We start from the raw sequence: 25,190 nt of genomic DNA, 5'->3' as shown, positions 1-25,190 counted from the left end.
TATCTTCACATCTTTGTCAGGATTTGTTATTGCCTGACTTTTGGATATAAACCATTTTAGCTGGGGTGAGATGATATCTCATGGTAGTTTTCTACACTGAGAATTTCTCTAATGATCAATCATGTCAAGCATCTCTTGATATGCCTGTTTACCATCTGTATGTTTTGAGAAATGCCTATTCAAATCTTATCCTCATTTAAAAAATTAGATTATTACATTTTTTCCTAGAGAGTTGTTTGAGCTCCTTACATATTCTGGTTATTAATCCCTTTTCAGGTGGGTAGTTTGCAAGTATTTTCTCCCATTCTGTGGGCTGTCTCTTCACTTTGCTAATTGTTTCCTCTGCTATGAAGCAGTTTTTTAACTTGATGTGATCCCATTTGCCCATTTTTGCTTTGGTTGCCTGTGCTTGTCAGGTATAGCCCAAGTAATTTTTGCTCAGACCAATGTCCTGGAGATTCTTCCCAATGTTCTCTTGTAGTATAGTAGTTTCATTGAGGTCTTAGATTTAAGTCTTTAATTCATGTTGATTTGATTTTTGTATATGGTGAGAGGTAGGGGTCTAGGTGCATTCTTCTGTATGTGTATATCCAGTTTTCCCAGAACCATTTGTTGAAGAGATGTCTTTTGTTCAATGTATGTTCTTGGCACATTTATGAAAAATGAGTTCACTGTAAGTGTGTGTGGATTTGTTTCTGGGTTCTCTATTCTATTCCAGTGGTCTGTGTGTCTGTTTTTATGCCAGTGCCATGGTGTTTTCGTTATATAGTTCTGTAGTATAATTTGAAGTCAGGTAATGTGATTCCTCCAACTTTGTTCTTTTTGCTTAGAATAGCTTTGGCTATTCTGGGTCTTTTGTGGCTCCATATAAATTTTAAGATTGTTTCTTCTATTTCTGTGAAGAATGTCATTCATATTTTGACAGGGAGTGCATTGAATCTGTAAATTGCTTTGGATAGTATGGACATTTTAACAATATTGATTCTTCCAATCCATGAACATGGAATCTCTTTCCATTTTTTGGTGTCCTCTTCAATTTCTTTCATCAGTGTTTTATCATTTTCATTATAAAGATCTTACACTTCTTTGGTTAGGTTAATTTCTAGGTATTTAATTTTATTTGTGGCTATTGTATATAGGACCACTTTTTAAATGTCCTTTCCAAATGGTTCACTGTTGACATATAGAAATGCTACTGATTTTTGTATATTGATTTTGTATCCTGCAACTTTACTGAATTTATCAATTCTAATAGTTTTTTTGGTGGAGTCTTTAGTATTTTCCAAATAAAATGTATCATCTGCAAACACAAGGATAATTTTACTTCTTCCATCCCAATTTGGATTTCTTTTTTTATTCCCTTTCTTTCTCTTCTATAATGGCTCTAGCTAGGACTTCCGGTACTATGTTGAACAACGGTGGTAAAAGTGGGCATCCTCACTGTGTTCTAGATCGCAGAGAAAAGCTTTTCATTTTTTCCCCATTCAGTACGGTAATGACTGTGGGTCTGTCATATACGGTTTTTATTAAGTTGAGGTATGTTACTTCTATACCCAGTTTTTTTAGGGTGTTTATCATGAAGGGATGTTGAATTTTATCAAATGCTTTTTCAGCATCAACTGAAATGATCTTATGGTTTTTATCCTTTACTGTGTGGATATAATGTATCGCATTGATTGATTTACAAATGTTGAACCATCCTTGCATCCCAGAGACACATCCCACTTGTCATGATGAATGATCTTTCCCATATATTGTTGAATTCAGTTTTCTAGTATCTTGTTGAGTATTTTCGCATCAATATTTATCAGATATATTAGCATGTTTTTGGTTTTGGTTTTGGTTTTTGGGTTTTTTGTTCTTATTTTTATTCTTTTTGAGACTGAATCTCACTCTGTCACCCAGGCTAGAGTGCAGTGGTGTGATCTCAGCTCATTGCAACCTCTGCCTCCCAGGTTCAAGTGATTCTCTGGCCTCGGCCTCATGAGTAGCTGAAATTACAGGTGCCCGGCACCACACCCAGCTAATTTTTGTATTTTTAGTAGAGACAGGGTTTCACCATATTAGCCAGGCTGGTCTCGAACTCCTGACCTCCAGTAAACCACCCGCCTCTGCCTCCCAAAGTGCTGGGATTATGGGAGCGAGCCACCACTTCCAGCCTACATGTGTCTTTATGGGAGAAGAGTGTTTCCTGTAGGCAACAGAGCAATGGGTTTTTTTATTTTATTTATTTTTGAGCTGGAGTCTTGCTCTGTCACCAGACTGGAGTGCAGTGGCACCATCTCGGCTCACTGCAACCTCTGCCTCCCGGGTTCAAGTGATTCTCCTGCCTCAGCCTCCTGAGTAGCTGGGACTACAGGTGCGCACCACCACACCCTGCTAATTTTTGTATTTTTAGTAGAGACAGGGTTTCACCATGTTTGCCAGGATGGTCTGTAGCTCTTGACCTCATGATCTGCCTGCCTTGGGCTCCCAAACTGCTGGGATTACAGGCGTGAGCCACCACACCTGGATGGGTCTTGTTCTTTCATCCATTCATCCACTCTATCTTTTGATTGAAAAGTTTAGTCCACTGACATTCAATGTTATTATTGATAAGTAAGGACTTACTCCTGCCATTTTGTTATTTGTTTTCTGGTTGTTTTGGGGTCTTCTCTTCCTTCTTTCCTTCCTGTCTTTCATTAGTGAAGGTAATTTTCTCTGGTGATATGATTTAGTTTCTTGTTTTTTATTTTTCGTGTATCCATTGTTATATTTTTTGGTTTGAGGTTACCATGAGGCTTGTAAATACTATCTTATAATCCATTATTTTAATCTTATAAGTTTTCATAAACAAGTAAAAAGAAAACTAATAAAAACTCTACAACTTAGTCTCCCTATTTTTTAACTTTTTGTTATTTCTATTTATATCTTATTATACCATCTATGTCTTGAAAAGTTGTAGTTAATATTTTTGATTGGCTCATAGTTTAGTCTCTCTACTTAGAGTAAGAGTAGTTTATACATCATAGTTACAGTGTTATAACATTCTGCATTTTTCTGTATACCTACTATTACCAGTGAGTTTTATACCTTCAGGTTGTTACTTATTGCTCACTAATGTCCTTATCTTTCTGATTGAAATACTCCCTTTAGCATTTCTTCTAGGACAGGTCTGGTGTTGACAAAATCCCTCAGCTTTTGTGTGGAAAAGTCTTTATTTCCCCTTCACTTTGAAGGATATTTTCACTGGATACACTGTTCTAGGGTAAATGTTTTTTTCCTTCAGCACTTTCAATATGTCATGCCACTCTCTCCTGGCCTGAAACGTTTCTACTAAAGAGTCTGCTGCCAGATATATTGTAGCGCCATTGTATATTATTGGTTTCTTTTCTCTTGCTGCTTTTAAGATCCTCTTTTTATCCTTGATCTTTGGGACTGTGATTATTAAATGCCTTGAGGTAGTCTTCTTTGAGTTACATCTGCTTCGTGTTTTATAGCTTTCTTGTACTTGGATATTGATATCTTTCTGTAGGTTTGGGACGTTCTGTTACCATCCCTTTGAATAAACTTTCTACACTCCCCACCTCCTCTTTAAGGCCAATACCACTTATATTTGTCCTTTTGAGGCTATTTTCTAGATCCTGTAGGCAGGAGTCATTGTTTTTTATTCTTTCCTTTGTCTCCTCTATGTATTTTGAAATAGCCTGTCTTCAAGCTCATTAATTCTTTCTTCTGGTTTATCAATTCTGCTATTAAAAGACTAATGCATTCTTCGGCATGCCAATTACATTTTTTGGCTTCAGAATTTCTGCTTGATTCTTTTAAATTATTTCAATCTCTTTGTTAAACTTATCTAATAGAATTATGAATTCCTTCCCTGTGTTATCTTGAATTTCTTTGAGTTTCCTTCCTCAACACAGCTATTTTGATTTCTTTGTCTGAAAGGTCACATATCTCTGTTTCTACAGGATTGGCCCCTGGTGCCTTATTTAGTTCATTTGGTGAGGTCATGTTTTCCTGGATAGTGTTGATGCTAGCAGATATTCTTTGGTGTCTGGGCACTGAAGAGTTAGGTATTGATTGTAGTTTTCACTGTATTTATTGTAGTTTTCACTGTCAGGGCTTGTTTGTACCCATCTTTCTTGGGAAGGCTTTCCAGATATTTGAAAGAACTTGGATACTGTGATCTAATCTCTATCTGCTTTAGGGGGCACCCCAAGCCTCCTAAACTCTGGTTCTTGCAGACTCATAGTGGTACTGCCTTAATGGTCTTGGACAAGATCCAGGATAATTCTCTGCATTACCAAAAAGAGACTCTTGTTTTCTTCCCTTACTTTCTCCCAAACAAACAGAGTCTCTCTCTCTGTTCTGAGGCACCTAAAGCTTGGGGTTGAGTGACATAAGCATATCTGTGGCCACCACTACTGTGACAGCATTGGGTCAGACCTGAGGCCAGCACAGCACGGGGTCTTGCCCAAGACCTGCTGTAACCACTCCTTAGGTATTGCAGGAGTTTACTGAAGGCCCTGGGGCTCTACAGTCATCACATGGTAAAAACAGCCAGGCCTGTGTCCTTGCCTTCAGGATGGCAAGTTCTCCTAGCCTCCAGGGGGATCCACAGGTGCTGTCTGGGAATCAGGGCCTAGATCAAAAACTGTAAAAGTCTACCTAGTGTTTTATTGTGCTATGGCTGAGCTGTCACTCAAACCACAAGATGCAGTTCCTCCCACTCTTTCCACCCCTGTCCAAAGGCAGAGGAACATCAATCCATGGCCACCTCAAACACAGGACATGGGGGGGTACTGCCAGACTACCACCAATGTTCTCATAAGGCCCAAATGCTCTTAAGTCAGTTTGTAGTGAATGCTCCTGTTAATTATTTTAAAATTTTTTTTTTTTTTTGAGATGGAGTCACCCTGTCACCCAGGCTAGAGTGCAATGGCATGATCTCAGCTCAGTGCAACTTCTGCCTCCCAGGTTCAAACGATTCTCCTGCCTCAGCCTCCCAAGCAGCTGGGATTACAGGCAACCACCACCACATCCAGCTAATTTTTGTACTTTTAGTAGAGACGGGGTTTCACCATGTTGGCCAGGATTGTCTCGAACTCCTGACCTTGGGATCCTCCCACCTCAGCCTCCGAAAGTGCTTCTTATAAAACTACAAAGTAGCTTAATGCATTATAAAAATAATCAAACTTACCCTTCTACAAGTACTCGAAGAAGAACATCCATGAGAAAAAATAAGGCAATAGCTAGAGAAATAGAACGATACTCCAAAGGAATATAAAGTTTGCTGTCAGTGAAAATTAGGTCAGCAAGGACGAGAGTGACATCCAGTAAGACCAGGAAAACTCCAAATAGTCTAAAATAAACAAATAAATAAATAAATAAATGCAAAGATAAAGGGGCATTTGTCCCTGTAGCTATACTATATTTAAGCCACTGATCAGGTACCAAAATGTTATTATTTAGTATTAAGCTGCCCAGTGGCAGGAAAAACTGTAATGCCTTAGAATCTCAGAAAAATCACTGTTTTCACCCAATAGAAGCAGTTCTTAATAAACAAAATTCTCACCAAACCACTTCACAAGATATTATTGTGGCCTTTTACAGTAAACACACCAGGCCAACACCTCAAGAGAGAAAAGTAAAACTGAATTAAAATCACCTGTGTGTTTACAAACTCTTCTTAAAATTTGCGAATTTCATAAGAAGTTTATACCAATTTCTCATAAAAAATAAACCCTCATTAATCTGGATAATTCTAAAGAATTTATTAATAAAAACCAAATGAAAGCATGAGTAACATAAGCTCTTAAAAGACCAAGATTTTTCATCAGTGACATTTTCAACAAGCACATGATTTCATATTTATGGGTGCTTCTAGCAGAGTGATGGGCACATGAGTCTTGAACTCTAAAGTACCTCCTGCCACTTGCTGTTACATATTCTAAATATATTCTCCATAAATTGATTAGACTATTTGCCTAGTCTATGAAGGTGAATTCATCTTTGAAGTACTTTTTTAAAAACTTGCAGCTCAAATTCAAATATTATTAATTCAAAAGGAAACAATTATATTGCATAAATCTATATCATAGTATGAAATCTTACTCTTATGTAGAGAAGAGTCTAAGTAAATTGTTTCCAGAATTAAAGAGTAATTCCTGATGTATAAGGTACTAATAAAACACTTTACTAATAATTATAGAATTTTAACATTTGATTTTCATTAATGTTACTTTTGCAGATGGAAGAAATACAATATTAATATATTACTATTAATCTTAGGCAAAAGCCATTTATTTGCAATTCTTAATGTCCAGCTTAAACCAAAATTCCATGATAAATTAGATTACATTAGATGGGGCACATGGCTACTTAGCAACTGATGGACAGTGGAAATGCTTTTTTGTTATTTTATTTCAGTGTTTCTCATTGAAGTATTAAGTCTCATATATATATATATATGTATGTATAGATATATATGAGACTCATATATTTTCTTTTCTTTTCTTTTTTTTTTTTTTTTACATGGAGTCTTGCTGTGTCACCAAGGCTGTGGTGCAATGGTGCAATTTCAGCTCATTGCAACCTATGCCTCCTCGGTTCAAGCGATTCTTCTGCCTCAGCCTCCTGAGTAGCTGGGATTATAGGCACCCACCATTATGCTTGGCTAACTTTTGTATTTTTAGTAGAGATGGGGTTTCACCATGTTAGCCAGGCTGGTCTTGAACTCCTGACTTCATGTGATCCACCCGCCTCGGCCTCTCAGAGTGCTTGGATTACAGGCGTGAGCCACCGTGCCCAGCCAAGTCTCAGATATATTTAATACATGGTGTTTTCTATGTCTCACATACCCAAATGCAAAGGATGATACAATTGAATGCACAATTTTCTTAATCTTGCTGCTGCAAAAAGAAGTAAAAATAAAATTAATCAGGTTTCTTCTAACATATATTGTAAATTTAACCAAAAAACAAAGGGCCTTATAAATATAATTTCAAAAGAAAATTATTCAGAAGTTGTATAACAAAATGCTTTTTACTAATAGCTAAAATTTTATTCTTCCTGCTCCATGAGTATTTTACTTGTTTACTATGCTATCCAGAATATATGCAAATAAGACAGTAAACTTTGGATGTTTAGTAACATTTCCATTGCATGCAAAGCTCCAACCCCAACTTTATGGCAATACTAAACTTAAACTTGTGGTCATCATCTCAAGGAGTATAGCATGAAGACAGAAAAGGGTGGTAGAAGAGAACTGTATTTTAATGCCAGCCTGGGCAAATCATCAAACTTTGGCCAGATCTCAGTTTCCACTGCAATAAAATAAGGTGTTTCAGGAATGAGCATAGGGAGTAAATGGTGCTCTTGTCATCTCCTCAAACTAGACACCTAGTGAACAGATACACATTAGCAAGAGTCGCATATGAGGTTGCAAACGAACTTCAGAGGTAAGACGTTTTAGTAAGATATACTTCAAAGGAGAAACACCTGAAAGACTGGGTTCCTTCCATTAATCAAAGGAAGGAGAACCTGTTTGATGGAGCCTCCAATAATGCCTCATTTTACCTTATGGCTGGAGACAAGGTAGCTCATGAGGAACAATTTTTTTTTGTCCTACTGAAGCCTCCTGTGTTGGAGGCTCTTCAGGAGGAGAAGCCTCCAACACAGGAAGCTTCAGTAGGAGAAGACTTCAGGAAGTTTCTGTCATACTGAAGCCTCCAACACAGGACTCAAATTCCACCCCAAGAGCCATGAATCCTAAGACAATGCTCACAGCCTGTGCCTAAGATGGGAGAACAAAGAGGGCAGATACTGAGCAGAACTGGGGCACTGACAATTGGCCTTTGACATGAACAGACATTTCTCAAAAGAAGACATGCTTGTGGCCAACAAACATGTGAAGAAAAGCTCAATATCACAGATTAGAGAAATGCAAATCAAAACCACAATGAAATACCATTTCACACCAGTCAGAATGGCTATTACTAAAAAGTCAAAAAATAACAGATGCGGGCAAGGTTGCAGAGAAAAAGGAACACATATACATTGTTGGTGGGAGTGTAAATTAGTTCAATCACTGTAAAAAGCACTATGGCAATACCTTGAAGAGCTAAAAGCAGAACTATTTGACTGAGCAATCCCAATACTGAGTAGATACCCAGAGGAATATAAATCATTCTACTATAAAGATACATGCATATGAATGTTCACTGCAGCACTATTTACAATAGCAAAGACATGGAATCAACCTAGGTACCCATCAATGACAGATTGGATAAAGAAAATGTGGTACATATATACCATGGAATACTATGCAGCCATAAAAAAGAATGAGATCATGTATTTTGTGGGAACATCGATGGAGCTGGAGGCTCTTATCCTTAGAAAACTAGTGCAGAAACAGACAACCAAATACTGAATGTTCTCACCTATCAGTGGTAGCTAAATCATAAGGACTTATGAACACAAAGAAGGAAATAGACACTGGGGTCTACTTAAGTGGGGAGGGCAGGAGGAGAGAGAGGAGCAGAAAAGATAACTATTTGGGTACTGAGCTTAATACCTGGATGATGAAATAATATGTAAAAAATAAAAAAAATCCTCCCTGACACAAGTTTACCTACGTAGCAAATCTCACGTGTACCTCCAAACCTAAAATAAAAGTTAAAAAAAAAAAAAACATTGGTCTTTGATGAATGATGTTAGGTTAACCTGAGATAAAGGAAATCCCCAATCCTTCTAATCTTCCCCTCTCCACCTGGACCCACCACCTCCACCCAGGCTTGGAGAGTTAAGGCTGATGTAGATGGAGGATCAATTGGCCAAAAGAGGTGAACTCTCTCCTCAAGTTGCCATTCCCTTACTACAAGAACCTCTGATCCCACACAGTCTACTAGATCTCTGGGTATCAAGGAAATGTCATAAATCTGAACTCACTTGACAATGTCACCATACAGAACCAAGTCTGACAGATTACGAAGGCATGAAGAAGTGGCTTGGGTGGCTTTAGCCCCTTAATCTGTTTCAGTGTATCCTGAAACTATACCAAGTAAATACACAATTGAGACTTTTTTGCTTAAAAAAAGAGTACTATGTAAATGAAGCTTCAAGCAGTTATGTGCAGAGTTTGCAGGGAAATAACTATGACTCAGTAAATCCATATCCAGGAAAAGTACTGTTCACACTCGGGAGCAACAGACAGACACTCCAACATGAAGCAACACGAAGCATAGCCTCCATGTACCTTTCCTAAAAACAATTACTCAAAGTGCTTGAGTCAGCTGAGCAATGAATCAAAATGAAGAACAAAAATGTAGCAGGTGACCAAAAGCAATGGCGACAAAAGCCAAAATTGACAAACAGGATCTAATTAAACTAAAGAGCTTCTGCACAGCAAAAGAAACTACCATCAGAGTGAACAGGCAACCTACGGAATGGGAGAAAATTTTTGGAATCTACTCATCTGAGAAAGGGCTAATATCCAGAATCTACAAAGAACTCAAACAAATTTACAAGAAAAAAATCAAACAACCCCATCAAAAAGTGGGCAAAGGATATGAACAGACACTTCTCAAAAGAAGACATTTATGCGGCCAACAGACACATGAAAAAATGCTCATCATCACTGGCCATCAGAGAAATGCAAATCAAAACCACAATGACATACCATCTCACACCAGTTAGAATGGTGATTATTAAAAAGTCAAGAAACAACAGGTGCTGGAGAGGATGTGGAGAAACTGAACACTTTTACACTGTTGGTGGGACTGTAAACTAGTTCAACCATTGTGGAAGACAGTGTGGCGATTCCTCAAGAATCTAAAACTAGAAATACCATTTGACCCAGCCATCCCATTACTGGGTATATACCCAAAGGATTATAAATCATGCTGCTATAAAGACACATGCACACGTATGTTTATTGCCACACTATTCACAAAAGCAAAGACTTGGAACCAACCCAAATGTCCAACAATGATAGACTGGATTAAGAAAATGTGGCACATATACACCATGGAATATTAAGCAGCCATAAAAAAGGATGAGTTCATGTCCCTTGTAGGGACATGGATGAAGCTGGAAACCATCATTCTCAGCAAACTATCGCAAGGTCAGAAAACCAAACACTGCATGTTATCACTCATAGGTGGGAATTGAACAATGAGAACCCTTGGACACAGGAAGGGGAACATCACACACCAGGGCCTGTCATGGGGTGGGGGGATGGGGGAGGGATAGCATTAGGAGATACACCTAATGTAAATGATGAATTAATGGGTACAGCACACCAACATGGCACATGCATGAATATGTAACAAACCTGCACATTGTGCACATGTACCCTAGAACTTACAGTATAATAATAAAAAAAAAGTAGCAGGTGAAAATGTAAATAAATGATCCTAAAAGTAAAGATAAATGATATAAAATCATGAATAATAGTATCGATTTGAATTTTTAGGCATTCTTACACTAGGATTCAAGGTGTGGAAGAAGATAGAAGTAAAGGCAGGTTGCATTTCTTATCTTTCACAGGTACAAGTCCAGTTTTATTCTCGATATTGATGGAAAAATGGTATAATTATGTTTTCTAAACATTTAAATATAAACATTGATAGACTAGAAATGGGCTTCTGACTTGCATATCAACAAAAAATGCAAGGGATAAAAACAAATCAATTAATAGCAAAACATAGACAAATTTACAAAGAAAATATCAAAGTATTTTTAATAAAGAAAAAGATGATAAATAAAACCAAACGTACCAGAAATCATAAATACAAACATATTACTCTCATATTGCATATTGAGAAATACTCTCAGATAACTTTGAAATTAAAGGCATTACATGCTATACACGAGAGACAAAAACTAAATTTAAATGGCAATTCAAAAATAAAGAGATAGAGGCCAGGTGCGGTGGCTCATGCCTGTAATCCCAGCACTTTGGGTGGCCAAGGTGGGTGGATCATGAGGTCAAGAGATCGAGACCATCCTGGCCAACATGGTGAAACTCCATCTCTACTAAAAATACAAAAAATTAGCTGGGCGTGGTGGTGCATGCCTGTATTCCCAGCTACTCAGGAGGCTGAGGCAGGAGAATCGCTTGAACCTGGGAAGCGGAGGTTGCAGTGAGCTGAGTGGAGCCACTGCACTCCAGCCTGGTGACAGAGCAAGACTCCGGCTCAAAAAAAAAAAAGAGAGAAAAAAAGATATGAGATACTAAACCTTAATACACTGAAAGTTCCAATAATATCAAAGTTGAATTAAAAGCACAAATATTAACTATGAACATGACTCATTTTTTATCAATAGAAGGTGGAAGCTACATGACACTAACAAGACCGTGTTTAATGAAATGGGATTTGTATTGAAGGCAGGTGCTATCTCCCCCACTGGACACATTTTTCTCTTGTGCAGACTCTGGGGGTAGGGAGGTGGCCATGATGCAAAGCATGAAAAACACTGTAGTGACTCTGGTCTTCCTGCTCACTCTAGATCACTAAAACAGGGTAAGGACAATACAGAGGGATGACATGTTCATGCTGAAATAATTATGAGTCACTTAGGAGAAAAGTAAATTTCTACACTTTATACCTTAAGACAAAGTAAATTCAGGGCAGATATTTTATTTAAATGAAGAAAATAAATTCAAAACAGAAATTTTGGTGGATATATTTAAAATCTTGGGGTGAGAAGGACTTTCTGAGAATAACATTAAAGGCAAAATCACAAAGAAAAGTACAGATACATTTGATTACATGAGGATTAAATGCTTTTATGTAGTGAAAAGCAAGACAACCTGGGAGAAATTGCTTATATTACATAAAATAGAAAAAGGATCAATAGATTTAACTTTTCAGTCCAAAGACAGAAAAGGATAAATGAAGGTGTGTCAAAGAACGTGCATTAGAACAAATATATTTACTAATATCAGAGAAATTAATGATGGCTAGTGTTAAGTGTGGGAGGGGAGAAATGTACACTTTGCATCTTGATGTTAAAGCATATATCAATATCAATAGCGTCACAATCATTCCCTTTGACACAGAATTTCCACTTCTGAGAATTTATGACAAGCAAATAACCAACAATATACGGAGATTTAGCCTCAAATATATTCATTTTTGTAAGTTAAAAACTTGTAAAAAACTGAATTGTTCAGCAATATCTGACTATTAAATGAATTATAGCACATCTACACCATGAAATATCACACAACTGTTACAAATAATGTTGTAAGTGCACATGAATATATATTAACAAAAAATATAGCTATGATGTCATTAATAAGGTTATTTGCAAAAGAATAAGTATGGTCTCATATCTGTAAACAAAAAAAGTGTATGCTTAAAGAACTTAGAAGTGCATGCATCAAAGTTTAAGAATGACTAAATGTGGGTAGATTTGTTGATTGTATTTTCAGATTTTCCTTAATGAACTCTTACGTTATTTTTAGCTTTTAGAATAAAACCTATTTACAGAACTACAGAGTTTTCAAAGTATTTTTGCATGTTATTTTCATTTTATTACTAATTTTTTAAATACAATATCCAATACATGGATTGCATAATAGCCAGTTTACATTTGAATAATCTGAAAGTTAAAGAGGGTTAGTGACTTGCTGAGTATCAGGTGAATGAATATATGATGGCAAAGCCAAGCACTGATTCCAGCTTTTACTATAAATCCAATATCATTCCCCTGTTATGAAACACCAGCATTTCTCACAGGGACTACTGCAAATTCCTCCTATATCTATGTAATGAGACTTTGTAATTTAAAAATAAAATAAAATGAAAACCTGCTTTATTTTGTTTGGAGTGGGGAAAGAAGGAAATGCTTGCCTTGCTTAATCGGTCTAATTTTGTTTCAGCCCTGGGCAGCTCCATTACAGAAAACGTATAGCTAATCTGCAGACACACAGTTTAATTCAGTGGCAAATTCAGGGTAATTTGAAGAACTATTTTTATTTGCCCTCTTTGTTTCCAATCTTTGTTTAGTCACCAACAGCTTACAACCATGGTGAGTTAACTTCCTCTATGGCAGTACTTCCTCTCCAGCATTGACACAAGCTGGTGAATGGTTATACAACTGGGCAAGAAAGAAGCAGAAGAAAAATCTCCTGAATATGTCTGCAGTTCAGACACAAGCCAGTTTAAGAATGTATTGTTTCATTACAGTGAGTACATGATAAAATGCCTTCAGGTCAGTGCAACAGGAAGTACTCTAGTGAGATTAGAAACAAATAAGAATAAAATCCCAATGAGCATAAAGAGGTCTTAGTCAGCAAAATATGTTTGCTTTTGCTATCAATACTATTTGCTCATAGGCAAAATGTACAAAATTGGGAATCACACCATATCCAGTAAAAATGAGAAACGTTCACTATTGATGAGTTAAGTAGCATTCTGCATTCCTGTTTTTTTTTAAAAAAACTTTTAATGGAATTAATTTCCTCTAAGAATACTTTTTACATTTTCAAGCTAGAAGAACATTTATTTCTGAATGGATGGAATTTTTTTTTCAAAATAATACTTGTCTAAGAATTCAACTGGAGTAAATACGGTGTACCCTCCCACCCATACATTTTGATATCTTTCCATAGTTTCCCTTTTTCCTTCTTGCCTCAGCGGAAGCCCTGTTTAACTAAAGGTAAGAGATCCATCAATGGCTCCCTCCTTTCAAACTTCAAACTGACTTACTCATATGAAGCAACATTTTCAGCATCTTCAACTTCAAACTTGGAAAGTCGTGCTAACACACTTTAGCCACCAAAAAAAAAAAAAAGCAAAAATATATCATTAGATATTTGCTACACAAAATAGTGATGAAAAATATATTTGAATAACAAGAATCCCATGAATCTAAAGGATATAGTAAACATGACTTAGCTCACTGGAAGACCTAATATTTAAGAAAGAAAATTACAATCATTAACCAGAAACTCTTTCCTCATGGATACTCCCAACACTGAATTTTGCATATTTTTATCTTCTTTTCTCTTTCTGTCTCTTTCTATATATATGTATATAAAGATATATAAAAGAATATGTATATGGTTATATAATATATAAATAATATGTGTATAGACATATCTCAAAGACATTGTGGGTTTCATTCCAGACCACTGCAATGAAGCAAAAACTGCATTAAGCAACTCACACAAATGTTTTGGGTTCCCTGTGCATATAAAAGTTATGTTTACCCTACACTGTAGCCTGTTAAGTTTACAATGGCATTATGTTCAAAAAACTTATGTGTATATCTTAATTAAAAACTACTTTATTGGTTTAAAAATGCTAATGATCACCTTTTGCTGGTGGAGGGCGTTGCCTCCATGTTCATGACTGCTGACTGATCAGAGTGGTGGTTGCCAATGGTCGGAGTGGCTGAGACAATTTCTTAAAATAGGACAACAATGAAGTTAGCTGTAGCAAATGGCTCTTCCTTTCACAAGTGAGGATTAAGTGGTGAAGCCATCAGGTCCTGGACTTTGTTGAAAGCCTTTTTATTACTGATTTAATCTCATTACTTGTTTTTGGTCTGTTCAGGTTTTCTATTTCTTCTTGGTTTAGTCTTGGTAGGTCGTATGGGTCAAGGATTTTGTCCACCTCCTCTAGGTTTTCAAATTTATTGTAGAGTTGCTCATAATAGTCTCTAATAATTATTTTTATTTCTGTCATTATCTGTTATGCGGTCTCTTTTTTTGTTTCTGATTTTACTTATTTGGGTCTTCCCTTTTTCTTAATTAGTCTAGATAATGGTTTGTTGATATTTTTTAAACCTTTTCATTGTTAACCTTTTGTAATTTTTGCCTCAAATTTGTTTATTTCTGTTTGGTCTTCATTATTTATTTCCTTTTAATAATTTGGGGTTTGGTTTGTTCTTACTATTCTAGTTTCTTGAGGTAGAATTTTTCAGTGGTTTATTTGAAAGTTTTCTAGTTTTTTTGATCCAGGCATTTATTGCTAAAAATATACTTTTTTTTTTATACTTTAAGTTCTAGGGTACATGTGCACAATGTGCAGGTTTGTTACACATGTATACATGTGCCATGTTGGTGTGCTGCGCCCATTAACTCGTCATTTACATTAGGTATATCTCCTAATGCTATCCCTCCCCCCTCTCCCTACCCAACAACAGGCCCCAGTGTGTGATGTCCCCCTTCCTGTGTCCGAGTGTTCTCATTGTTCAATTCCCACCTATGAGTGAGAACATGTGATGTTTGGTGTTTTGTCCTTGCGACAGTTTGCTGAAAAAATGATGAGTTCATGTCCTTTGTAGGGACACGGATGAAGCTAAAAACATATTTCTTAATAACTGCTTTTGCTGCGTCCCCTGTTTTGGTATACTGTGTTTCTAGTTACATTTGTTTCAAGGAATTCTTAAATTTCATTCTTAATTTCTTTCTTCACTCACTGTAACTCAAGGGCATGTTGTTTAATTTCCATATGTCTGTATAGTTTTGAATGTTCCTCTTGTTATGAATGTCTAGTTTTATTCCATTGTGGTAAGATAAGATACCTGATAGAATTTCAATTTTTAAAAATTTCTTGAGACTTGTTTTGTAGCCTAACATACGGTCTATCTTGGATAATGTTTCATGTGCTGATGAAAAGAATGTGTATTCTGGAGCTGTTAGGTGAGATGTTCTGTATATGTTTGTTATTTATGTCCATTTGGTCTATGGTGGAGTTTAAGTCTGATGTTTCTTTGTTGATTTTCTGTCTAGATGATTTGTCCAATGCTGAGAGTGGGATACGGAAGTGCCCAACTCTTATTGTAATGGGGTCTATCTCCCTCTTTAGATCTAGTAATATTCGCTTTATATATCTAGGTGCTCTGGTGTTTGAGTGCATACATATTTACAATTATACACATATTACAATTATATTTCTTGCTGAATTGAACCCTTTATTATTACATAATACTCTTGTTTGTCAATTTTTATGGTTTTTAACTTGAACTCTGTTTTGTCTGATACAAGTATAGCTATCCCTGCTCACTTTGGGCTTCCATTTGCATAGGATATCTTTTTCCATCCCTTTATTATCAGTCTATGTGTTTCTATACCGGTAAAGTGAGTTTCTTTTAGATAAAATATAGTTGGGTCTTATTTTTTAATCCACTCAGTAAGTCTATATCCTTCATGGGGTATTTAATCTATTAACATTCAAAGTTATTATTGGTAGGTGAGGAGTTACTTCCAACGTTTTATTGTTTTCTGGTTGTTTTGTATATGTTTTATTCCTTTCTTCCTGTTTACTTTTGAAGTTGGGTAGTTTTCTGTAGTGATAAGGTTTCATTCCTTTCTCTTTCTCCTTTATGTATTGACTCTAACAGTGACTTTTAAAGTTTTGCATGTTTTCATGATGGTGGTTATCATCTTTTTACTTCCAGATGTAAGACTCCCTTGGGCATTTCTTGTAATGTTGGTCTAGTGGTGATGAATTATCTTGGTTTTTGTTTATCTATGACAGATTTTATGTCTTCTTCATTTGTAAAGGATAGCTGTGCTGGCTATAATATTATTGGCTGAAAGATTTTTTTCTTTCAGAACTTTGAATGTATCATCCCATTCTCTTCTAGCCTAAGGTTTTCCACTGGGAAATCAGCTGTTAGTCTAATGGGGATTCCATTATAAGTGTGTTACTTTTCTTTTGCTATTTTAAAAAATCTTTGTCTTTTGATTTTTCACAATTTGCCTATAATGTCTGGGTTGAATGTATTTGGGGTTCTTTGATCTTCCTGGAAATAGATGTCTAGCTCTCTCTCAAGAGTTAGGAAGTTTTATGCTATTTTATTAAATATGTTTTCCTCATATTTTCTCTACACTTTTCCTTCTGGAATGCCCATAATATGAATATTTGATCAAATTAATGGTGTCCCATAAATCCTGTAGGCTTTTTTCATTCTTTTTTATCCTTTTTTGCCTGTCTGTGTTATTTCAAAAGACTTGTCTTCAAGTTCAGAAATTATTTCTTCTGCTTGTTCTTGTCTGTAAAGCCATTGATTGTATTTTTTCATTTCATCCATTGAACTGTTTAGCTTTTAGGGCTTCTGTTTGGTTATTTTTATGATATCTGTATCTTTACTGAATTTCTCTTTCACCTGATTTCATTGACTTGCCTATCTGTATTACCTTACATCTCACTGAGTTTCCTTAAGATTATTCTTTTTTCTGTCACATCATATGTTTATGATCGGGTTCTATTACTGGATAATTATTATTTCCCTTTGTAGGTGACATGTTTTCTTGCATTTTCATGGTTGCTGTGTTTCTAAATTGATTTCTATGCATCTGGTGAAAAAGTCACCTTTTCCAATTTTATGGAGTAGGTTTACTTGTATGAATTAATTTGTATGAACGGGTCTTGGATGTCAGTTCATTGGGGGTATACCGGCCTTGGTTCTACATGGATGCAGTAAGTGTAGTCTCCATGTAGTTTATTCAGCTGTGATCCACACTAGTAACATTTGCAAGTTACTCAGTGGCCTAGGTTAAGGAAGTTTGTAGTGATGGTGGTGCAGCCTTGCCAGGGGTGGGCTCACTGGGCTGTTTCTCAGGGTAAGGGTGTGTGCAGGCATACAGTGGGTCAGAAAACTTGGAGTATGGCTTTATGCCGCTGGCCATGGTGCCATCACTCTAGCCAGGAGCATGGGGATGCAGTTGCTCAACCAGGGCATGACTTCCAGATGTGCTTTGCAGGACAGTTTCTCAGGCCCAGGATGCAGGCACACAGCTGTTTGCCTGGCCTGGAAGCATGCACTCCAGGAGTGGCCTGAAGGGCTGTTTCCCATAACTGGTATGTGGGTACACAGCTGCTCATCTGGCCTGGGGGCAGTCTGCTGGGGGAAACTCATGGGCCAAATATATAGGTGCATAGCTGCTAAGCTGGACTGAAGGTATCTTTGCCAGGGCTGGCCAAGAGGGGTGTTTCTCAGGCCTGGGATACAGTCAAATGACTTCTCAGCTGTCCTAGATGTGTGTCTGCTGGGGGTAGTCCATAGAGCTATTCTAGCTCAGGATGTGGGCACACTGCTGCTCAGCTGGCCTGGGTGGTGCCTGCCAGGGGAAGCCCTGGGGACTGCTTCTATGAGCCAGGATGTGGACACGAGGCTGCTCAGCTGGCGTAAGGGCATGTCTTCTGGGAGTAGCCCATGGAGCTCTTTCTTAGGTCCAGGACATGGGCATTCATGGCTGATTGGCTGGTCTGGAGGTGCATCTGCTGGGAATGGATACAGGAGTATTTCTCAGGCTCATCCAAGGTTGCACAGCTGCTTAGTTGGCCTGGGAGTGTTTCTGTGGGCGGTGGCCTAAAGGGCTGTTCCTCAAGCTGGGACATAGGTATGTGGCTGCTTAGTTGGCCTGAGTAAGCTCCCAGGGTTGCTTCTCAGCCCTGAGACTTGGGCATACACAGTTGCTTGTCTCTCAGGTATGAGACACAGGTGCAAGGCCCACTTGGTGGTGTGCCTGCTGGGGGCAGCCTGTAGGACTGTTTCTCAGGCCCTTATTAAAAGCAGAGGGCTACTGGGCACGCCAGGAGCATGTCTGTGGTTGATGGGGCCCGCAAGGCTGTTTCTCAGGTCCTGAGCATGGGCTCATAGTCACTTTGTTGACCTGCGGGTGTATCAGCTGCTCAGAGGCTTAGGGGCCTCTCCCACTTGGGAGAGGGCATGTAGTGGTTTGGCTGTCTTAAGAGTGAATTTACCCTGGATGGGACTGCAGATTATTCCTCTGTCTGGAAGTGTGGTGGTGGGGGTTGATTTCCCTACTCTGCATTACTTGAGTTACAGCCAGTCCTGGGACCAACCTCCACACAGCTGGGATTGTGGCTTTAACCCACCCATGTGGGCTTGGTGTACTGAAGATAAAGCTCCAGTGCTGGAGAGGCACAGTGACTACTGGCCCCCAGAGGAGGGCACACTCAAGAGATGACTCTGTTCTCAAGATGGTGCTGTGTTGCTGCAGCTTAAGTCTCTGGGGGTGGGAAGTCTTCACCTTGTACTCCTAGTCCAGGACATGCAGCAGTGTGAATCCTTGGCAATACTCCAAACTGGCCTGAGGGCTTGCAAAGACTGTGAGATTCTCTTGTTGTAAAGACTTTGTGTTTGTGATGGCAGTGGGGCTGGTGGGGATCTTCTGCCTACCTTCACCCTGCAATGAGAAGTCCCTCCTGTCTCTGGGCCAATTCAATCCAGATGGGACAGAAGGGGCTGCACAGGCTGAGTGCTTCCGTACTATGGCAACTTTCAGTCACCACAGATGTGTCTCCACTCCTTTGCTGCACTCCAGGACTATCCCTTTGATACTCTAATCAAATCTTAGATGTGTATTTCTTGCCTCGGTTCTTTCTTGTAGGGGAGATGAGCACCAGACATCTCTAGTCACCCATCTTGCTTGATTTAGCATAATTCGTAAGGGCCCCAGGATTTTCAGAATAGTCAATGATTGTTGGCTTCAACTTAAAGTCACCAGCTTCATTAGCCCCTAACAAGAGAATTGGCCTGTGCTTTGAAGATTTGAAACCATGCATTGACTTCTCCTCTCTAAATATAAAAGTCCTAGATGGCATCTTCTTCCAATAAAACGCTATCTTGTCTACATTGAAAATGTGTTGTTTAGTTTGGCCACATTCATCAGTTATCTCACCTAGATCTTCTGGATAACTTGCTGCTGCTTCTGCATCGGCACTGGCTGTTTACTTTGCACTTCTATGTGATAGAGATGGCTTCTTTCCTTAAACCTCATGAACAAACCTTTTAGCGTCAAGCTTTTCTTCTGCAGCTTCCTTACCTCTCCCAGGCTTCACTGAATCAAAGAGAGTGAGGGCCTTGTCCTGGATTACGCTTTGGCTTAAGGGAATGCTGTGGCTGGTTTGATCCTTTATCCAGACCACTACAACATTCTCCATATTAGCAATCAGACTGTTTTGCTTTCTCAACATTTGTATGTTCACTGGAGTAGCAGTCTTAATTTTCTTCAAGAAGTTTTTTGGCTTTTCTGTTTTGTTTTGTTTTTGTTTTTGTTTTACATTCACAACTTGGCTGAAGTGGTGCAAGAAGTCTAGCCTTCCTCACAATCATTTCTAGCTTTTGGTTTAAAGTGAGAGACATGTGACTCTTCCCTTCACTAGGACACTCAGAGACCATCATAGGCTTATTAAATGGCCTACTTTCAATATTGTTGTGTCTCAGGGAATAGGGAGGCCCAAGGAGAAGGAGAGAGATGGGGGAATGGCTAGTCAGTGGAGCAGTCACAACAAACATGTCATTGATTAGGCTTGTCATCTTAATATGGACATGGTTCGTGTTGCCCCAAAACAATTACAATAGTAACATCAAAGATCACTGATCACAGATCATAACAGATATGATAATAAAAAGTTTGGAATATTGCAAGAATTATTAAAATGTGACAAGAGACACAAAGTGAGAACACGCTGTTGGAAAAATGAAACCAGGAGACTTGCTCAATGTAGGGTTGCTACAAACCTTCAGTTTACAAAAAGTAATATCTGAGGGGCAATAAAATAAAGCACAATAAAACAAGATATACCTGCATATACACACACATATGTATATATAAACTATATATGTGTATATATACATATATATGCTAAAGGATATATACATATATGTTTACATATATATACACACACATGCTTATATGTATATTAAATGATATATATGACTACTGATGTTATTAATTTGGGTCAGTGCTAAAGAATATATCTATATATAGATATGTATATATAGATATATATACACACATTTAAATATGCACATATGTAGACATGTATATAGATATGTGTATCTATATACATATGTAGACATATGTATATAGATATATGTATATCTATATACACACAAATACATATTTATATATCTATATATATTACATATATAGCTAAAAGATATATCTGTATATATACACACACACACATACATGTGTGTTATATGTGTGTGTGTGTAGATAGATCCTTTAGCACTGACCCAAATTAATAATGTCAGTAGTTTTCAATGACACCACCATTGAAAGGTGAGTTATAACAAATATATATCAAATTAGTGAAAGACTACTGATGTCATTTTATCCGGGCCAGTGCTAACGATTAAAAATGTACACTTCAGGTCAAGTGACTTCAGAGACATACTTTTCTGGCTGAAATTATGTACAATTGCTCTACATTTATAAACTGGCTGAACTCTGAAAATGTATATGTCAATGCGTATATCATTTTTTCCTAGAAGAAAACCTTATATTATGTAAAGGTGCTCTTGGGCCTTAAAAAACAAACTAATGAATCACAATTTAAGTGCAGTTCTTTATTACTTCATTTGTGAGTGAATTTTACCAATCTTAATATATGCCTCTCTTCTTTCTCTCCGTATTTTGAAATCTCACCCATCATTGATTACTCTACCACACATTACTCTTTTTAATTCAATGAGGTAATAGCTAAAGGATTAAAAATGAACATAGCAAGACTCCACATGTTATCCTAGACTTAATTTTCTGATACAAATTAGTAATAATTATTCTTCAATTTATAATCTAGTTCCCCTGAAAAATGGACATTAATCAGTTATTTATTTGAAACACGGTATTTAATTTTTCTCTGGAAATGAGGTTTTAGATGTTTGTAATGAAATTTTTCAGCCTGTGAAAAAAACTTAATGAATCAAGTTTATATACATTTCTTTACTCCTAAACCTAATCCCCAAGTTACTGTTTCTGGCAAAATTTACATAAAATCAACTTTAGTTTGTAAACACCCACCTTGCTCGCCCTTGTAATTTTCTGCCTTCTCACGTTCAAATACCACCAGTAACTCTTCACCAATCATGGATGTCTTTCCTGCCCCTCAGATAGGGTTAAGTAACTACAGACCCAAGGCAGGGCCTCCATACAATCTGATGGCTCATGACTGTAAACCCAGCAGTTTGGGAGGCTGAGGCGGGTAGATCACGAGGGCAGGAGTTCAAGACCAGCCTGGCCAATATAGTGAAAACCTGCCCCTACCAAAAATACAAAAAATTTGTCTGGCATGGTAGCACATGACTGCAGTTCCAGCTACTCAGGAGGCTGAGGCAGGAAAATCGCTTGAACCCAGGAGAAGGAGGTTACAGTGAGCCGAGATCACGCCGCTGCATGCCAGCTTGGGCAACAGCGAGACTTCATCTCAAAAAATAATAATAATAATAGAAATACGTTTTAATTTGCCCATGCCTCCAATGTCCTATAAAATAAATTCTTTTAAAAATTTATTTATTGGCTTAAAAATCAATACTACATACAAAACTCACATGCTATTGCTTAATGAGCAGCTAAGAATTCTCACCTAGATGTTTCCTTAATCAGCCACTGATTAAACACAATCCTTTTATTCCTTCTGTAAAATCTCATTCATTTTGCAAGGTTTCTTGAGCATTACACTATAATTAACTTGAATCAGGTTTTCCATATTACTTACAACTTTATGATTTATTTCCAGGAGAGGTTTTCACATGATTGGGAAAACCCTCCACCACCTCCTTCCTTTCACTGATCATGCTAGTCTCTCCTGCCCATAAGACACAGTGAAGTACCCGCACACCTGAGGAAAGCGGCATCCAATGAGGTGGTGGGTTTGGGTTGGGTCTAGGCACCAACCTCACATGTGGACAGAGCTCTCGAGTGTGTGGGACAAGTCCACGTTCCATTAGCTCCGTTCTTTTTTTCCCAGGGCTTCACTACTCCTTATTGGCTGCTATCTCCTCCATGTTGCAAATAGGATTCTCTCCTTTCTTGGAACACTGTGGTAGGGTCTCAAACTCAGGAAACCTGAATCCCTTAAAAAATTGCCTAGCAGAAATTGAGGGTGACAAAGACACTAACAGGAAGAAGCAGCTCTCCTACGAACTGACCTCCTTATACAACTCCATCAAAAAAAGGTGCAAAGTTATCTACAAATGCTACAATGAGAAGAATTGGAAACCCTGTTAAAAAACACTCTGTATGGCCATGCAGGCTCCTGAGAGTAAATTCCACAAATGTCCATCTGTCTCCGTGTTTTGTGTTTCCATTTTTTGCATGGGTTTGTTTGTGTAAATGTGTTGACAAAAGTGTGTATGGATGAAGATGGATGGATATATTTGTGTATGTGCTTGGTGTGTGTATAGCTCTATGCACTCTTATGCATACGTGTGTCTTCATGTATTTATAACTCACCTTTCACTGATAGGTGACACCAGGGCTGCTCCTTTAAATTCACTTGTGTGTGGGCTAGAGGATGATAAAAGAATACAGTCAGATAGGAGATGCAATTCTAAATTTACTTTTTTGGAAAATTAGCTTTTATTACTCTAGACAGAAACCAATGAATTCCTGTCAGAAATCTGAGTCCCATAAAAAAACTGCTTAGTAGGAACTAAGGGTGGCAAATACATCACAGGGAGAAGCAAATCTCCTATGACCTGCTCCTTTTTATAGAACTCCACCAAAGAAGGATGCAAAGTTACTAACAAATGCTACAATGAGACGAATTGGAAACTCTGTTAAAAAAAAAAAAATCTCTATGGCCATGCAGGCTCCTGAGAGTAAATTCCACAAATGTCCACCAGTCTCCTTTCTCTTTGGTCTATGTTTCCATCATGTGCATGGATTAGTTTGTGTAAGTGTGTTGAAGAGACGTGTGGATGGATGGATGAATGGATGGATGGATGGATGGATGGATGGGGTATACTTGCTCATGTGCCTGTGTGTGTATAGTTCTATGCACACTTATGCTGACAGGTGACTTTAACTATTTATTACTCACCTTTCTTTCGCAGGTGCCTCCTTGATTGCTCCTTTAAATTCACTTGTCTGTGGACTAGTGGATGATAAGAGAAAACAGTCAGAGAGGAGACATAATTCTGAATTTATATTTTGGAAAAATTACCTTTTATTACTCTAGACAGAAACCAATTAATTTCTGACTATTCATGTGTATAGCACTACTGGAACCTGGAATGTCTTTTCCTCTTTATTAGAAATGAGGATTTATATGGCGACAACCAAAATCTTAGGCGGGGGAAAATAGTAATGCTTCCCGATTTAAGTAAACCTCTTTATTATGACCTCAGTCCCAATGTGTGACAGCTTTGTGGTGGCAGTTATTTCAAACTCAACTCCAATTTGTAGGTAGTCAGCCCTCTTATTCCATTCACTGTCCTGCTTAAAAGGCCCTCCATTAGCTCCTTATGTTCACCCAGCATGGTGGTTTCTCATGTCCCACAAAAAGGGTCAGGTAACTAGAGGTCTGACACAGGGGCACAATCCAATAGGATGGTGATTTAAGGTTTGGAGCACCAGCCTCTGTGGTGGCAGGGTTCTGGAGGGTGGAGAACACCTCTAAGGCTCATACCTCTGTTGCTTTCTGCTGAAGGCTTCACAGTTCCCCAAGTACTCCTACCTCCTCCTCACTCCAAACAGGATTCTCTCTTCCCTGGGCCTACTCTGGTATGTCTGGTACACAAAAAATCTGCTTTTCCAAAGCATTTGCCCGCTACTTACTAAGGGTGACAAGACAGTAACAGATGGAAGCCTCTATCTATAGTCAGTTTCTTTTTTTCTAAACAATGTAAAAATGTGGAAGTTATCTATACATGATACAGTGAGATGATAAAGAACCTGTGTGAAAGAAACACTGTATTATCATGAACACATCTGAGAGTTAATCCCACTAATCTCGGTCTCTTTCTCTGTCACTGTTTTGTGTGTGTGTGTACATCTTTTTTTTTTTCTTTTTTTCTTTTTTGCAACAGTTTCGCTCCTGCTGCCCAGGGTGGAATGCAGCGGCATGTTCTCAGCTCACTGCAAACTCCACTTCCCCAGGTTCAATCGATTCTCCTGCCTCAGCCTCCTGAGTAGCTGGGATTAGAGGCACCTGCCACCACACCTGGCTAGTTCTTGTAGTTTTAGTAGAGACAGGGTTTCACGATGTTTGCCAGCCTGGTCTCAAACACCCGACCTCAGGGTATCTGCCTGCTTCAGCCTCCCAAAGTGCTCAGATTACAGGTGTGAACCATTGCACCTGGTCATGTGTACATCTTTTATAACTCACCTGTCATTGGGGCTGAGCCAATGATGACTCCCACCAGGTCAGTCGGATCGGGACTAAAGGACAAATATGGTCAGAGTCAGACACAATGCGTAATTCTAATGT

General features: G+C 38.0%; 1 pseudogene; it reads right to left on the bottom strand.

The window, feature by feature from the left end:
* The window catches only part of LOC129528461 (putative tyrosine-protein phosphatase TPTE), a 35,299-nt pseudogene extending 13,451 nt beyond the window's left edge, over positions 1 to 21,848 (bottom strand).
* Positions 21,849 to 25,190: the final 3,342 nt, after the last annotated feature.

The sequence above is a fragment of the Gorilla gorilla genome, chromosome 17, assembly GCF_029281585.2.
Source record: "Gorilla gorilla gorilla isolate KB3781 chromosome 17, NHGRI_mGorGor1-v2.1_pri, whole genome shotgun sequence".
NCBI lineage: Eukaryota > Metazoa > Chordata > Mammalia > Primates > Hominidae > Gorilla > Gorilla gorilla.
Note: the sequence above shows the minus strand (reverse complement) of the source record. Positions and strands in the feature narration are given on the sequence as shown.